We start from the raw sequence: 18711 nt of genomic DNA, 5'->3' as shown, positions 1-18711 counted from the left end.
CCTGTTACTATTAAAACCAATGCAATATCTGCTTACCCCATTCAAAGCTGTTCTCTGACATGCGGTTCTCACTGAGGGAGATCTAGTCGGCAGTTGCAGAAGTGTAGAATAGAACTCGTCATATGGAGGACAAAATGTAGGAGCTGGTGACCTTGCACAACAATCTCATTACAACTCATGCACAATTGGACACCGAGGACACTTCGTTAAAAGATAAACTTGCAGATTTAGAGGATCAGTCCAGACTGAATAATATCAAGATCCAGGGAATCATAGAACACATCTGACCCATTCTACAAACTTTTACCCGCTGTCACGAATCAAGTGCTACACATTGGCCGTATCTGTAGGCGTCCCGAAAACAAGAGCCGCTCTCAAAACTACTCTCAGAGATGCGCTTCTGAGACTACATTTCTTTCATATAAAGGAACACATCCTATGATCAGCCAAGGTGGCTGAACACTCAGAGACTCTTCTGGACCTCCAACTTTTTCTAAATATCTCTACGGCTACCGTAGCCAAACGAAGATCTTACCAGACTGTTACAAAATTTCTCAGGGACAAGGACATTTTGTATCGCTGGGCTTTCCTGTTAAGCTTTTGATCCAGAAAAATGATTTCACACATGTGAGCCCTACTGTGGAGGAAGGGATTAAGCCAGGGTTTCCCAAACCCAGTCCTCAGGGCTCCCCAACAGTGCAGGTTTTCCGGATCAACTGTGACATAATTAGGACCTCCTGTGGATCTGTTACAATGTGTCAGTCAGTAATGAATACACCTGTGCTCCAGCACGGAGATATGGAAAACCTGCACTGTTGGGGAGCCCTGGATTAAGCTATTAAGGACTGGAATATCCTTACCCAATTGTCTGATCCCAAACCTCGGGTCCATGTCCAGAGTGACTGCCCTGGACCAGGTAAAGATTGATCCTATCATATAACTTTGTTACGGTCCTCATTATTTCTAGGGGTGTGCACCGGCCACTTTTGGTGTTTTGGGTTTTGGGTTCTGATTAGCTTGAGGTTTTGGGTTCTGATTTGTTTTGCCAAAACACCCCACGAAAGGTTTTGGTTCTGATTTAGGGTTTTGGGTTCTGATTTTTTTTTTTAAAAAGCATAAAAAGTGCTAAAATCCATATTTTTTTTTTTTCACTCCTACACTATTATTAACCTCAATAACATTCATTCCACTCATTTCCAGTCTATTCTGAACACCTCACACCTCACAATATTGTTTTTAGTCCAAAAGGTTGCACCGAGGTAGCTGGATGTCTAAGCTAAGCGACACAAGTGGGCGGCACAAACACGTGGCCCATCTAGGAGTGGCACTGCAGTGGCAGACAGGATGGCAGTTTGCAAGAGTTTGCTAGAGGTGCCAGATGGAATTGTCCTTGGACCCTCCCACCCACCCTGATGTTGTTAACAAACCAATCAGGAACAGTGAACGTAGTTTAATCTCTGGTACTAATATTTCTGGACTGCAGGAACAGTGAACGTAGTTTAATCTCTGGTACTAATATCTCTGGACTGCAGGAACAGTGAACGTAGTTTAATCTCTGATACTAATATTTCTGGACTGCAGGAACAGTGAATGTAGGTAAATATTGCAGTACTAATATTTCTGGACTGCAAGAACAGTGAACGTAGGTAAATATTGCAGTACTAATATTTCTGGACTGCAATATATTGCACTAGAATTTTTTTTATACTTTTTAAATAATTTTTTAATATATTTTTTTATTGTTTTTGTATATTTTTGTATATTTTTTTATGATTTTTGAAAATTTTTAAAATAACTATGGACTTTGCAGAACAAAGCACAGGACACAGCACCACTGGACTCAGTAGGACAGAGCACAGGACAAAAGCACCACTGGACTCAGCAGGACAGAGCACTGGCCAAAGCACCACTGGACTCAGCAGGACAGAGCACAGGACAAAAGCACCACTGGACTCAGCAGGACAGAGCACTGGCCAAAGCACCACTGGACTCAGCAGGACAGAGCACAGGACAAAAGCACCACTGGACTCAGCAGGACAGAGCACTGGCCAAAGCACCACTGGACTCAGCAGGACAGAGCACAGGACAAAAGCACCACTGTACTGATCAGCAGGACAGAGCACAGGACAAACTAACCACTGGATTAAGCAGGACAGAGTCACAGGACACAGGAGCACCACTAAACTACAACCTCCCTCTTCCCTGATCTGAGCCCGAATGAAGATGGCGGCCGCAAGCGGCGAATTTATGCAATCCGAGTCTCGCGAGATCCGACGCGAGACTTGGACGTCATAGCCTCGGTTTGGTTTTTTTTGGCCGCCGGAAATACCCGAACAGTGCTCGGATCCCGTCGGATCCGCACTGTTCGGGTGGGCTCGGATTAGCGCAATCCGAGCCCGCTCATCTCTAGTTATAACTCTCGAGATATAACCAATATATATATTTTTTCTATTACACCAGCCTATATAATTTGAAAGACCATAGGGATCCTTTAATATCTACACAACACTGAAATTGACAGAGGGAGTTTCCTTGCAGAAATGTTGAAATCACATATTGTTGTTACACCCAAACCAAGCAAAGACCCTACTAACAGTAACAACTACAGACCTATTGCTCTGATGTAAAGACTTATGCTAAACCCATAGCGAATAGACTTACCCCAATTATTACGAAATTGATTCACCCAGATCAGGTGGGATTTGTAACTGGACGCCAAGAATCCAACCATCCAAGACATGTTATATATTTAATTGAACATGTGACACAAAACCAGAGTGAAATATTGGTGCTTTCTCTAGATGCAGAGAAAGTGTGTGACAGGCTGCACTGGAACTATATGAAAAAGACCCAAGGGCCAATCCTCAATGCAATTCTTGCCCTATACAAAGGACCCTCTTCTCGGATGTTCAGTAATGGTTTCAAATCTTTCAACTTTAAAATTACTAATGGTAGTTGGCAGGGTTGTCCCCTCTCACACCTCATTTGTCTCCTTGCAATAGAACCATTGGCTGAACAAATTACAGTCTCTCACGCATGTGGGGGTCGTCTTGAAAAACACTTCACATAAGCTTTGTCTCTTTGCAGCCGACATGCTGCTTGTTTCTGACCCAGAGACCTCGCTGGTAGCCTGATTAATATCCCTCATGGAAAATTAACATGTCTTAAAAACAACTTTACTTATTCCTGGAAAACTTCTGCCCTTCCCTACTTAGCCATACAAATAACTTCTCATTATAGATATCAATTTCTACTTACTTTTATTACAACTCAATAATCTTACCAAATCTTGAATGTATTACAAGGTCTCTTGGTTGGGCAGAATAGCAGCTTTCAAGATGATACGCTTATCAAAGATGATGTGTCTTTTCACGTGCTTTCTTTCCTTTTCCATAATAGGCTTCAAGGCAAACTTTCTACCATTATGATCTTGTATGTTTAGAAAAATAAACCCCTACATATGGCATAAGTGCACGACCCTCAGTAAAAATCTGGGTGGCCTTGCCTTACCCAATCTTGCCAAATACCAAGAGGCATGTCTTCTCTCACACCTGAGAAATTGGTCTCTCCCGCCTCATCAGAAAGCTTGGGTAGAGTTAGTTAGCCCGAGTTTTCCCTTGGCTGACCTGTTATTGGTCCCTATAGTTGGAGATCGACTGCTGACAATTTTATTGCTCTGAATAAAGATTCATTGGAGGTTTGGGATAGAGTTAGGCTGACTTGTTGCTTCCTAATAGGAATTTAATCCTATAGGCCATTACTAAGCTAATATCAAACCTTAATCTTTCTTCTTGTATTACTTGATTCTGAGGGTCTTCTATCTTTTGCCCATCTCAGGGAGTATCAACAGTATCAGCTCTTGCGTCACAATTTTTTCTAAAAACCTTCAACTTAGACACTGGATCTGCTCGTTATATCATAAACATTTCCCCATAGATCAACCAACCCCCACTTCTTTTTCTCAAGTTAATGAGGGCTAATGGTAGAGCGAGTATAGCATTTTGGTATAACTATGTAACGTCAGTGGATAACCCACAGAAGTCACAGGTTCAATTGAAATGGGAAACGGAGCTTCATTGAGAATTCTCCTTTGTTGAGTGGGAGCATATAATCCAGAATTCTTTTCATATGTCCCGGTGACTCAACCATTCAGAAATGTTCGTAAAGCAAATAAATAGGTTATATGTCACAGATGGCGAGGGCTCACGATCTCAGTCTACCATTCCGCTGTCCCCATTACTTACCTCTAGATTTGATTCACCTCAACCCTCTCAAGAGAACTCCTGCTAGATCTGAATGTCAACGAAATTCCTTAGATATGTTACCTACTCTTTAGAAAATGTTTTGGTTGCTGTAATTTTACTAACTATTGTGTTCACTCCCCACTTTGTTCCCATTTCCCCCTGTTCTTTTCTTTTTATTTGTTTTTGCCACATCCCCTATCTTGTTTTCTATATCCCCCCTGTTTGATAAATGTTTCAATAAAAATATTGAAGCTAAAAAAAGAAATGCTGGGCTTTGCCCACTTCTATGTTTCACTGAGCTGCCATCCTATCTGGCACTGCTCTGCCACTCTGTTTCATTCATTTGCATCTGATGCAATCTTGGGAAAGGATCTTTTATTAAATCACCATGTCAGGATTCCCAGCAAGAACACCATAGAGCAGCGGTTCCCAGGGAGCCGCGGCGCTGTCACAGGGGTGCCACAATCGCCCTAACAATAAAAAGAAGAAAAAAAAAAACACAAAAAAAACCAAAAATAAAACTTACCAATCATCCAGCGCCGAATCCTCCTCCTCACTGACTGCCGGACGTGATGTCATCACGTCCGTCAGACTCAGTGAGGAGCAGCAGCAGAGAGGAAGTCAGGAAAGAAGGTAAGTAAAGGGAGTGAAGGGGGACAAAGAGAGACACGCTGCAGGGGGGCACAGAGAGACACGTTGCAGGGGGCACAGAGAGACACGCTGAAGGGGGCACAGAGAGACATGCTGAAGGGGGCACAGAGAGACATGCTGAAGGGGGCACAGAGAGACATGCTGAAGGGGGACAGAGAGACACGCTGAAGGGGGGCAAAGAGAGGCACACTGAAGGGGGAACAGAGACATTGAAGAAGGGGGACAAAGAGAGACACTGAAGAAGGGGGACAGAGTGAGACGCTGAAGGAGGGGGACTAAGAGACATGCTGAAGGGGCACACAGAGAGACACGCTGAAGGGGGACACAGAGAGACACACTGAAGGGGGACAAAGAGAGACACGCTGAAGGGGGACACAGAGACACGCTGAAGGGGGGGACATAGACACGCTGAAGGGGGGGGACAGAGAGACACGCTGAAGGGGGGGACAGAGAGACACGCTGAAGGGGGACAGAGAAAGTCGCTGAAGGGGACAGAGAGACGCTGAAGGGGAGGACAGAGAGACACGCTGAAGGGGGGCAAAGAGAGACACTGAAGAAGGGGGACAAAGAGAGACGCTGAAGGAGGGGGACAGAGTGAGACGCTAAAGGAGGGGGACAGATTGAGATGCTGAAGGAGGGGGACAGAGTGTGAGATGGCGAAGAGGGGGCAGAGTAATATGGTGAAGGGGCGGAGTGATATGATGAAGGGGCACAATGTGATGGTGAAGGGGCCTAAATACATCTTACGTCATTTTGACCCAACTACTTAAAAAACTGGACTACCTGGTAATTATTTCGGCTTAGGGGTGCCTTGGAAAGATTATGGTGACCCTAAGGGTGCCTCGAACTGAGAAAGTTTGGGAACCACTGCCATAGAGAGTAATGTAGAATGAAGTAAAGTTGTTTATTAGGCACAGAAAATACAGATTGGACTGAGATGAAGCAAATGAAAATAGCAGATAAACACAGGTACTGGATGTCAGATATCAGGATTGTCAGATAGGGCTGCTGACTATGGTATCCAGGCAGGTGGAATGATCATCAGGCAGAGAAAGACTGAATGTCCAGGTTAAGCAGGGATAGTCTGCAGGTACAGGTAACACAGATGCCCAGGCAAGCTGGAGAGTCTGTCGCAGGATACCAGGTGGTAGCAATAGTCTGCAGGTACTGGAGCAAACAGAGATCCGGGTTGCAGAGCAGCTTTAGAGCCGGACCACAGGTGGTACAACAGTCTGTAGGCAGAGGAGCTGGCACGCTGAAGGTGTAGTAGTCTGCAGACACAGAAGCTGGATAGCTGTAAGTGCAGTGGTCTGCAGTCACAGGAGCTGGATAGCTGTAAGTGCAGTGGTCTGCAGACGCAGGAGCCGGATAGCTGAAGTTGCAGTAGTCTGCAGACACAGGAGCTGGATAGCTGAAGGTGCAGTTGTCTGCAGACACTGGAGCTGGATAGCTGTAAGTGCAGTAGTCTGCAGGCACAGGAGCTGGATAGCTGAAGGTGCAGTGGTCTGCAGGCACAGGAGCTGGAAGAAAGAAGGTGTAAAGGTCTGCAGGCAAGAGTACATGGAGGTCCAGGTAAACGGGCAGCCAAGAGCCTAGATCACAGGAGGTGTAATGGTCAGTAGACAGGCGTAAACAGAGGTCCAGGTAAGCTGACAGCTAGGAAACTGGATCAGAGGAGGTGTAACGGTCTGCAGGTAGAAATACACAGAGGTCCAGGTAATCTGACAACTTTGGAACAGAAACACAGGTAATGTAATAGTCTGCATTCACAGACAAAGGAGGGACAGACAAGCCAGGGGTCAGAAGCCAAAAGGTCCATGACAATGCCATGGAGAAAGCAGGAGCGAAGTGAAAGCGAAGCCAGGGTCAGGATCTTAAGATGAGACGCAAACAAATGGACAAACAGAAGTCTATACCAGAAAGTCAAGCAAAAGCTGTGGACAATAAATAAAGGCCAGAAACAAGTGATAAGCAACCAGGAGTAATGAGCTTAACTCCAGCAGGTAGGAGAATAGTCCAAGTACAACAGTGGCCCCTTTAGTGGTACAGAGGTACTGCAGATGTCAGGTTCATATAATGGCACAGTCTAATATAGTCCCTTGCAGGCAAGAGGTGCAGAAGGCAAAGCAGCGTCTCTATGAAGGGTGTTGCCAAGCAGCAGGAAGCAGATCGTGACATACCACAATGTCTACAAAGATGGGAAACAAGGGTCCTGGCTCTGTGTCCAGCAGCGAACATGATGCTAAAGAAATATACCAACCACACAGCTACTCTGAGCTGGCAGGTAACCACATGAGTGTCCATGCAACACAAAAGTGAAAACCTCCCCCTGAACCAGAAGAGGAAGGAGGTTCAGTGCACATAAATGGTGAAAGACAGTCATGATTACAAGCAGCTAACTGTCTTAAGATTTCTTCAATCACTGTTTCATCTTTCTTGTCTCTACCTTCTACAAAATCAAATTTTTGCTTTTGGGTACATTACAAGGCAATTAATAAGGAAACCCCCCAATGTGCTTTACCCATCAGAAGATGTTGCAGCAGGAAGGAAGGGGGATGTGGAAGCCCACGCTCAGTTGGAATTTCGTGCAGACAAACAGATTTATTAAAACAGTTTTATATGCTTCATTACTAGCATAAGGCAGCAGGAAATCAATGGTTTGCAAAAAAAAATCTTATTATGAAGTGTTTGTGAAGTGTGCACATTCTGGATGAGAATAAATGTCACTGTCTGGCCTCAGACAACGTCTATAGCTGTCAGATAATGACACAACATATCACACTATCCATTACAGCTTCAATTCGCCTAGAGGTACAAGTCAGACGTGCTGCGTTTTTTCCTAACACTACTTATATTGGAGACAATTTGATGTTTAAATTCTGCAATATATCTTTTTGATGATATATTAAATTACCTAAGGGTCGTTTTCAAGGACAGAAGCTTTTGCAGAGCAGGGATTACTTACATTACTGGCATTTGTTCAAGAACTGAAATACAAGCACAGCTTTGACCTTATTCCAGGGATAAGGAATTGTATCATTCCATATGATGCTGTACTACATATCCAGTAATGCACAGCCAGATGCTATAGGTGTTAAGCAGGTTCTTCTCCTTCAGACACATTTAATGTATTGTTTTGTACATAACCTCCGACAACTATTAGTAAAAAGGTTGCTTTATCTTTATTTTTTCTTCCTTCTGTGCTTTTCACCAAAGCCTGTATACCACTGCAGATAAAATTGCATCTGGCTGGGTCGTACCCATGGTCTATGTAAATAAACAACTTTGCTGGGTTGATTTAAAGGCCTTGATGAAATACTCAAAAGGACGCTGGAAAGGTAAAGCATCATACTTAGTAAAATGTACAAACTGATAGATGGTTGTCCACAGGGTTTCTGCGAGTTTTCAACAATTATATACAAGGGGAATAACAATTTGTCAGAATTGCTAGGTTATACTCTTTATAGATTAATTAGCACTAGAGTGTGCCTATGAAGGGGGAAGCTCAATTCTCTTCCTGCAAATGTTTATGTTTCCCTTTTCTATGCTACAGGCAGTTATAGTAATGATAGTGACAATATTTGTCTTTTATTGTATACATATGCTGTATATAGAACCTGTGCTACCATATAAGCAAGGTAAGCAGCTGATTAGGTCGCCTGATTGGTCCTGGGGGAAGCCCAGGTAGCTGCTTCTTTACTTAGCTTCTGGTGTGTTTCTATAAGGCGCTAGGAGCCAGACAGAGTTGCGCTTGGCTCTTTTTTCCTACCACTTGCTATCTGTGTGTCAAATTAAAATATGTTGCAGTAAGCAGGACACGAGAAGTAACTGTATCACTGTGACTGTTTACAGCACTAAGGGTATATTTATTAAACTGCGGGTTTGAAAAAGTGAAGATGTTGCCTATAGCAACCAATCAGATTCCAGCTGTCATTTGTAGAATGCACTAAATAAATGAAAGATAGAATCTGATTGGTTGCTATAGGCAACATCTTCACTTTTCAGTTTAGTAAATCTAGCCCTAAGAGTCCACTTCCTAGTGTCAACTCCAGCCAATTGGAGCTCAGTATAGATTACGGGTAAGTAGAATCTTCTTCTCTTCGCCTCCAGCGCTGTCCTCTGGATGGCTCCTCTTCTTTGTCCTCTTCACGGGCACTGTTTCAGCGGCACTCCGGAGATACTCTCCTAAAATGTATTATTTTGTACCCTCATATTCCTCTGTGCTCTACGGGGGAAAGAGATACATGCTTTGGTCACAAAACCGGATTACAATATAAGAATATAACTTCAGACAAATGGAGATAGGGCTCTCTGTTTTGTAAGAGCTTACATTCTAACACAATCTTCTCATCTTTTATAATGTCATATGACAATATAAATGTATAAAAACCTGCCCGCTACACTTAGTGGAGGCAGCCATATTGTTGATGTCGGTAGTTACTAGTGAATTAATAGGCTGCCTTCTTATAGATTTTGGTTCAGCCCCAAAACAAGACTGCCTCCACTATGTATAGACAATGGGTGCACTTTAAATGTTGGCAAGTCATTTTTAAGTGGTGGAACTAACTGCAGGCCACTGTACTCTGGGAAAAACTTAAATTTTTCTTTATTGTGTGTGTTAAAATACTATCTTCACCTGTGTGGCCAATTAACTAATTGTTTGCTGAAAATAACCGCAGTGCTCTGTGAGACTACGATTCTAGGAGCGCTCTACCTGAAGATAAATATATTTTCGTTTTTTCCATCTCACCTTGAGTATTGTAAAATGAGAAGCATCTCAGCATGAAAAGCCACAAAGGACTCCAGGGAATTACTTTACACGTCCATGGAAATTACTGCTAATTAAAGCGCAGACAGAAAGGAGGTCTGAATGACAAAAGGGACAACTTAACTGAACAGTTACGATATAAAATGATTCGTTCGAATTTGTAGTTACCATGATTTATTTTTCGTTTGTCACAAGACTATTAAAATATTCACAAATATAAGTCTGAGGAGTGTACGCAGTGTTACACCATTCTGACTAATGTCATTCCATCTCCCCCCTGGGAGATCCTAAAGGGGAGGGTGCAGAGATTCACATATTTTTGGCCACTCTCCCCAAGGCACAATGCCACAATCACATCTTCGGGCCAAAGGGTGGCAATTTGACCCAAATCACATAATCAAGCCCCCGTCCTGCCCACTTCACTAGGAAGGGGGCAGGATGAATAAGACTCCTGAATTTCAGGTAATTCTCTCAGACATTCTGGGAGATATATGTACAGAACAATCTATACAAAAATAAGAAACTTGAAAACAGTGGGAAATATAGGTGTCTTACAAAAAAAAGGCACAAATATCTGTGTACCAAGTGCAATAACAAGAGAGAGCTTATTGGTTTGAGTATCCAATCTAGGTCCTCCACACTCCTCCTTGTTGAAAGCTTTTCCTTTAAATCAAGGAATATTGTCAAATCAGAACAGTAACCACAATGTAGCATATTTAGTCTACTTTTAATTTTAATAATACAAATAATGCACGCACATAAAAAAACATATAGAACAGCTTATCTGGCGATCAGAATATATCAGGTATTAAGCTCAGTCTCCTCTGTGATCCAATCTTGTTCAGAGTTCCATAAACCAGTAGGTGGTATGCCAAAACGGTGTACCCTGCGCGTTTCGACCGGCTTCCAAACTTTTTCAGGGTCGTCATCGGGGGAATAGGAAATATTAAACTGTTGTACCAAAATAACCTGATCACTAGTAAAAATCATAATACAATTCTATTACACAGTATACTGACATAGCGTAGAACACTACATCTTATCATAGGACGTTGAGCAAGGTAAAAAATGATTAGGGAGCAGTAAACAGTTGTAAAAACAAAGGAATGTTAAACAAAGATTTAGATAAAAATAAAGACTAAAAGTTGGAAGCCAACAAAGCAGGTGAATGAAGAGGCGCTCATTATCAAATAACTATTCCTTGAATAATTTTTCGAGATATCAATATTTTGAGATATTTTTCAGGTCTTCTTACACCCAAGATGAACAAAATACATCCATCATTTGTATTATTCATAGGGAGATGAATTATCTTCTATCTTATCTGTTGTATAAGTGCATATGAGTTGATATTTTAAAATAAGCATATGACACAATATAGAAATAATGCATCTTGTCTGTGATACTGTGAATATTAGTATGTCCATGGATAGTGGAACACAGCCGGGATATTCCAGTGAGACACAGATTGTTTAATTATATATTTTTCTGCTCTGAAATTCTATTTAAATGCTGATTATTCTCAACATCAGGCTTATATAATATATGACTCATTTGTTTTTGATCTACAATGCCCAGTATAACAAAATAGAAAGGTTGTCAGATTGGGAGGATTTTAAAGTGAGCCTGTCACCTATATACACACAGGGCAGATGGAAGGGTACTAGGCTCCCCAGCTGATCCCTCCCTCTCAGGTGCTACCACCACCCCCCCTCCTTACCTTGTATGGAACAATTGGCTGAGAGGGCTGTAGACAGCAGGGCTGCAAATAAGAAGCACGCATAGAGCCTTAAATTTAATTCAAATTATTAAGCACCCCACTCTTCTCCATTGTCAGTCAATGAGAACAGAGGGAAGGGGGGTGTTTAATTGAAATTGGACAGAGTTGGAGCACCTGAAAAATGATGTGTTTTAGGCCCCTCAGAAATGCTGGTTCTCTAGACAACTGCCTTAGATCACCTGATGCAAGAACTTGCCCGGCAAACACATAGTGGAGGCATCCATTTTGTCAGCTGAACCAGTATACAGCCTATAAATTTACTAATAATCAGTAACATTGATCAGGCGCTGCTTGACTAATACTCATGTTAGATCTGAAATTCTGACCCAAGTCTGCCTGTGGTGTCAAGTATATCTGGAAGCGCTTCAATCAGCTGGAGAGAATTGACACAGACCAAGTTCTGTATACAAGGAATATTCTCTAGTTTATTGATACAAAGATACAGGTTTTTATAGGCTACTGTATAAATGAATCCTACGTCATATGCATACAATAGTTTATACCACTAGTTTATGAGAAGCGCTACTGATTAACTTTCTCACGTATTCTTGAGGTGTTTACTTTTCTCCCCCTTCTAAGGACAGATGAGCCTATTATTTCTTATCTCAAGGGGAGTTGGAGATATGCTATGTGTAACACCATGGATACAGCTCCCATACTACCAGCTGGATATGAAGCTCATTATTGTTTTCATAACTGGTTACATTCTTCAGGTGTTCCCTATTAGTTCAACTTCAAGGCCATAGGCTCACATATTGCAAAACTGCAAGTTAACAGAAAAATGAATAATCTCTTCTAGCAAATAATATTTCTATACAAGTTACAATAAAATGGCTGAACAAAGGCCTTATGAGGCCTTAACAAAAAATCATATTTAACATTTCCCATCTTTTATTCAATTTTCGACCCTTTCTCCTCCTACCTACCTAATCCTATCTATAGAACCACATTCTTAATAAGCAGGTACTTATACACATGTAGGAGGCCACATGCATAGAGTTGGTCCCCTTAGGAATCTGTCAACTCATCCCCCACTAATAAGCCTGTGATCCTCCCTGTCCTAACTTGATTTATGAGGAGATGCATTTTGGCAAATGTCCATGTCTAGAAAAGATGGTTTCTTAGAAGATGGTTTCTTAAAAGATGGTTTCTTAAAAGATAGTTAATGAGTCTATAGTAGTTCTGCAGGCCTTGCATGTCCTTTGTTCAATCTTTAATGGCTGAACAAAGGACATGCAAGGCCTGCAGAACTACTATAGACTCATTAACTATCTTTTAAGAAACCATCTTTTAAGAAACCATCTTCTAAGAAACCATCTTTTCTAGACATGGACATTTGCCAAAATGCATCTCCTCATAAATCAAGTTAGGACAGGGAGGATCACAGGCTTATTAGTGGGGGATGAGTTGACAGATTCCTAAGGGGACCAACTCTATGCATGTGGCCTCCTACATGTGTATAAGTACCTGCTTATTAAGAATGTGGTTCTATAGATAGGATTAGGTAGGTAGGAGGAGAAAGGGTCGAAAATTGAATAAAAGATGGGAAATGTTAAATATGATTTTTTGTTAAGGCCTCATAAGGCCTTTGTTCAGCCATTTTATTGTAACTTGTATAGAAATATTATTTGCTAGAAGAGATTATTCTGGCAAGACATATCAATACAATGAGACAGTCATTTCTATTTATCAGAACAAGACTCCCCTGATTTGAAGACTTTGCAGTGTTATGCGTGAATCCAGGTGTCTCTTTCCTGTACTTTCACTGCCATGGGAGTCGTTAACAGGACTTGATAAGGACCCTTGTATCTGGGTTCAAGACTTCTCCTGATGTGCTTTCTCACGACCACCCAGCCCCCCAGGGTGCAGTTTATGGGTACCTGTATCAAAATTAGGGTTTGCAATGGAGGAGAATATTTGACCATGTATTTCAGTTAGTTGTTTCTATAATAAGGCAACATAATTCAACAAATCACTATATACATGGTGTAGTTGCTATGGAAAATAACAGCCTGTTCTGTTTGCTGTGCCAAACAATATCTCATATGGTGTTAAACCTGTGTCTTTCCTAGCAGTATTTTTTTACTGAGTGCAGGTAAACATGAGATCCATGGCAGACCTGTTTCAGCCATTATTTTCTGCATTTTCAATTTCAGTGTACCATTAAGGCGCTCCATACATCCTGAACTTTGGGATCTGTAGGGGGTGTGATAGTTTCTGGAATCCTTGCCCCGTAAAGTGTATCCCTCTGTCACTTACAATGACCTCTGGTACACCATATCATCAGATTACCTCATTCGCAATTTTCTTGGCTAATGCTTTAGCATTTGCTTTTCTATACAGCCATGTCTCCAGCCAGTGACTAAAGAAGTTGACACAGACAAGCACATTCTCAAAGCCCGAGCATTTGGGAAGTTATAAAGTCTATCTGTATCCTCTTATAGGGATATTATGTCTGGGGTGTGCTTTTCCATAGGACAGACTTACTCGGGTTACTTTGTGCACAGACTAGGCATTCTGCCACTAACGACTGTGCTGCTTGGGCGAACCCTGGTACTATCCATAAGCTGCTAGTGAGTACAACCATAGCATCTTTTCCCAGATGCACTTTCTCGTGTGCTATATTGGCCATAATGGGATAAACTACTTTTGGCAGACACAAACGCTGACCTTTACACCACTCCTTGCACTTCTAGTGCTCCATGTATTGCCCAAGTCTTTTTCTTATTTTCTGTTGCTTGTCTTTCCATAAGTTGGAGTGTGCTCTGGTCAAACAGGGGTCAGGGGGTCACCATGTAAATAGACTCCCCTTGGGGTACTGGGGCTATGGCGGCTTCTCGTGCGGCCTGGTCTATTTCACTTAGCTTCGGGGGTAGTATCTCTGTGTGTGTCTTCACCTTCATCGCTGTTTGGAGGACAGCTGGAATGCAGTGAACAGTGCCCTGGTATGTTCATCATATTGACTGGTTTGCTTGCTGAACCCATAAGGTCCCTACTTTTCCATACAGGGCCATAATCATGCGCAATTACAAATGCATAACTTGAATCAGTGTAAATATTTACTCTTTGTCCTTTTTCATATATGCATGCAAGTGTTAGGGCCTTTAGTTCAGCTTCTTGTGCTGACATGTGACTCGGTAGAGTCTGTTGAATCACTATTTCTGTGTGTGTGGTTACAGCACACCCTGTATACGGGACAGGATCTATGTGATAGTGTGAACCATCTACAAAAAGAGTGATGTCTGCATCTGGTAATGGTTTATCTTTAATGTGAGATAAAACCAGAGATTCTTGTTTCATTAGTTCTATGCAATCATGTTCAGAAAAATTTTGTTTGCATTTTTTTTTTTTCCTTTCTTTCTGTTCAAGCTGGAATGGAATTCCCCCAAATCCCTAGGGTAACCCCAATATATACAGGTACTTCTCCCATCTTTTGAAACTTGCTGCAATAAGGCAGCAGGATTCAACATTGTGCACTGCTTAAGTGTAACGTTACTGGGAGTAAGCAGTGCTACTTCATTAGGATAGGCTTCAGTAAGGAGCATGTGGAATCCAAGGAAAAGGTTCTTGGTTTCTGAGTTCCACAAAGTTTACACTCATTAGATGGAGTGTACAGTACAACGGTTAAGACAGATGTGGTAACTTTAATTCTTCTGGAAGAGAAACACTTAGCTTAAATAACCTGTTAATAAGCCACATCATCAGTTCTATTAGTGTATATAATAATGTGTTGGGCCACAATACTCACAAACACATTCCTGCATTGGGTATAAACCCCTGTAGTCATGGGTTGCTCTTTTCTTTATTTGGTTGGGTTAAACTTTCATATTAGAATTTTCTAATTATGTATAATGATCTATACATTACTATGGGCCTGAGTCTGGTTCTTCCAAACTTGGCTTTCCTTTCTAGTCTAGTACACATCTACAGCGCACAGCAAAGGAAAATAACGTGCAATCTATATTCCTCCTGCTAATATCAATGAACTCCCCTCTCTGGTCTCCCTTGGACCTTTAAAAAACTTAAAATACAGTTTACTCAGATTCCCCTTGTCTGAAGGTCTTAACATATATCTGTGAACATGAGAGGCTCTGGGGCCTCTTGTGCTTCCTTTTTTTTTTTTTTTTTGTCTTCTAATAAAAAAGGAAAGGGAGGAAGAAAATACACAGTGCGCTCGGCAAGTGTTATATGTCACTCATTTCACAATAGGAGGGAATGTCCTTTGTGCTGTATATCTTCATACTTAGTAAATCTGGCCGGTAACAAATGTTTTGCTTGTGCTTGGTTTCTGTCACAACGTACGATACCGTTAAGGTAACTGGGTGTCCTAGCACAATATCTATACTCTTTTCAAGCACTAAAGCAGAGTAGTATGCAAGTGACCTTAGCTTGCGACCATGTATTTGTGTCAGTACTCCTTGTACATGTGCACTGACTTCATAACAAAATAATGTGAAAGGCTTGTCATAATCTGGCAAAGCCAGTGCTGGCGCTGAAGTTATTTCAGCTTAAAATTGGTTAAACATTTGGTTCTGCTCAGAGGAGAGTATAAATGGCTTGCTATGATCCAGAAGTGCTAATGCAGGAGCACATACAATTGCTCTTAAAGTCTTAAATCTTTTTCATTTCTGTAAAAATATAGAATTCCCATCAATGCATTACCATACCCACAATAAAAAGAATTATTTACAGTATATGACAATTATAGCACAGTAAATAAGGGCAGTAAATGTCTTTACAAACACTGATTTACTCAAAACTGTAATGAGGATACAAATAAAAACCTTTTGCTTTCTGCACATACAGAAAAACCACCTAGTTCAAGCATTTGCTATGCGAATAGCACATAAACTCTAATATCTCTTTCCAAAACAAGGTAATCATTACTCAGAAGAGTTTACGTTATTTAAATCCTTCATTAGTTTATACTTATGTTTGTTGTGGTGCAAAGATGGTGCATTGGAAGTTAAATCAATGCAATCTGGATTGCCTAATGGGTCTTTGCAGCTGGAGACCTGTGAATAAAAAAACTTTTGCATAGAGATTAACATTTATTTACTAGGAATTACTGTAACTGTAACATGCGTGTATACTGTTATCAGGTAACCAGTGAACAGCTGCTAAAAGCTTAACTGTGACGCTATGCGTTCCATGCCTTGATTTCCTCAAAGGGGCAGTCCCTAATTTCACAAATAGAGAATGTCAAAGTGACGAGACCTGGGCGAGTGTTCAAAGCCACTCCTTTCTTATCATCTCTTAGTACAGCCCTTTTAAATGACACTAATTAAATTTCCGGGTTTAGAAACATTCAATCTGGAATCTTGGTTCCAAGTATTCAACCATTTTAAAAGCAGCACTGTCTCATAAATCAGAGTACTCTCGTTAGACACAATACATTGTGTCTGTAAATCATTCAACATTTTCTCAACAAAATCTCTCTCCCGTGACCAAATATTCACACATATTTCTAGATTCTGTGATTTTCGTGTTCAAAGTAAAAATATATTCACTTAAGTCTCGCTCACAGACAACATTTTATCTCGTAACATTTCTTTAAAGGCATAACAAACCCTCCTGATTTCTGAGAACATTCATCAGCGCCATTTTAACACAGATAAAAACAGCATGTAAGCTCACTCCCACAATTCTCAACTTCATTAAAGAGAAAGCTATATTTCTGAACTTCAGAAACAAAATTATTTTGTTCAAATACAGAAACGGCTTGTTGGATCCCAGCCAGCTTTGTTCTGACACTAGTACTTATAGTGATAATGTACATTATTTACAATCTTGTCCGTGCAATCGGACCAAACATTTTAAAACTTCTTTTGTATCTTTTTAAAAGCTTATCATTAAGCAATGAATGTACAACTTTTTCAACCTTGAAACATGTCTCTTGTAAAAAACGGACAAGACAGACAAACATTGTGATTTAAAGTAAATCAAACATCTCCCTTATAGAGCACTAAGACAGAGAACAAACAATGTGAATTATCACGGATCTCTCTCACACGCAGTAAGACGGAGACAAAACTCACATACAGAGAAAGAAAACTTAACTGACATCTTCCAGCCTACTGCTGTGGAACTACAAGTCCCAGCATTACACTAAATACAAGTTAGCTTCAACATGTTATCATCAATCAGCACTCCGGACACATTTTTTCAATTTTACATACATTGTCAAAAAACAAAAAACAGTGTGCTTCTTATCTCAACACACTGAAATCATTTACACAGAATAAGGGAGGGGCACATTTCACTTATTCAGCTGCACAGGATCAAACATACATTTATAATATACAACCTACTTGATTCATTATTCAGCTTCCGATGCATTTAGCATATCCACATATATTTCGACTTTTCAGATCTCTTAACTTTCCTGTGCCACCTCAAACAATCTCTTGGGGTTTGATCTCAATACCCCTTTGTTCTTGTCACATTACCACTTGCAACACCTTTGTTTCTCCATCCACACATATCTTTGGCTATCCCCGCTTTCTTGAAAAATTCCCTGCAGACCTTCTACTCCCCCATTTCCTTAAGTCTTTGTGCATCATATCTATGAGGGAGCTGCTGTCATTTGTTTACTATCTATATTACTCGTATTGACAGTATTCTGTTGAGTCCAAATCTGGACTCTTATCTAGTTTCTGTGGGTTGTCCTTGCACTGGACGTCCCGTTCTGTGGACTCCTTGTACTGGATGTCCGTGCTAAATAGCTTCTTTGACAGTATCTGGGACGAAGGTCTTTTGGAAATCTCTCTTACACAATTTGGGCAGATTACAGAATCTCCCTTCTTTGATATACCTCTGGGGATGGTGTCTAAAATGTTCACTCAATGTTCAAAACAATAACTCTCTAAATCCCTCTATTCCATTACATGCTTCTTTGATCAATGTCTTATGTGACTTTTATGCTTTATACATCATACATAGGTACAAACACATGCACTCAAAATTCAATCATCTTTCAAAAATCTAATCAACAATACAATTACAGTAAACAAATTGGGTTAATACTGTATTATATTAATCAGATGATACTTGAGACTCACAAATTCGCGTGTCAGGTGCCTCAGACAGACATGAGGTGACCCAGACTAGGAAGACCAACGAGTAGAAATCTACTGACCGCGGATGTTGGGGTTCAATGTGCTGGGAAACCTCCGTTGTCTGTCTTGTAGCCTGCTGGACAGCGAATCTCGGTGGGACCTCCAAGTTGTTAGATCTGAAATTCTGACCCAAGTCTGCCTGTGGTGTCA

At 41.1% G+C, this 18711-nt stretch overlaps 1 long non-coding RNA gene across 1 annotated transcript; it reads right to left on the bottom strand.

The window, feature by feature from the left end:
• Positions 1–13444: 13444 nt before the first annotated feature.
• Positions 13445–18495, bottom strand: LOC142140929 (uncharacterized). The gene is made up of 2 exons (XR_012688588.1): positions 17755–18495; positions 13445–16458 (listed from the first exon to the last, which is right to left on the bottom strand). It is a non-coding gene; the product is annotated as an uncharacterized LOC142140929 (long non-coding RNA).
• Positions 18496–18711: the final 216 nt, after the last annotated feature.

This window comes from Mixophyes fleayi, chromosome 2 (assembly GCF_038048845.1).
Source record: "Mixophyes fleayi isolate aMixFle1 chromosome 2, aMixFle1.hap1, whole genome shotgun sequence".
Classification (NCBI taxonomy): Eukaryota; Metazoa; Chordata; class Amphibia; order Anura; family Limnodynastidae; genus Mixophyes; species Mixophyes fleayi.
The sequence above is the reverse complement of the archived record's forward strand: the minus strand, read 5'-3'. Positions and strand labels throughout refer to the sequence as shown.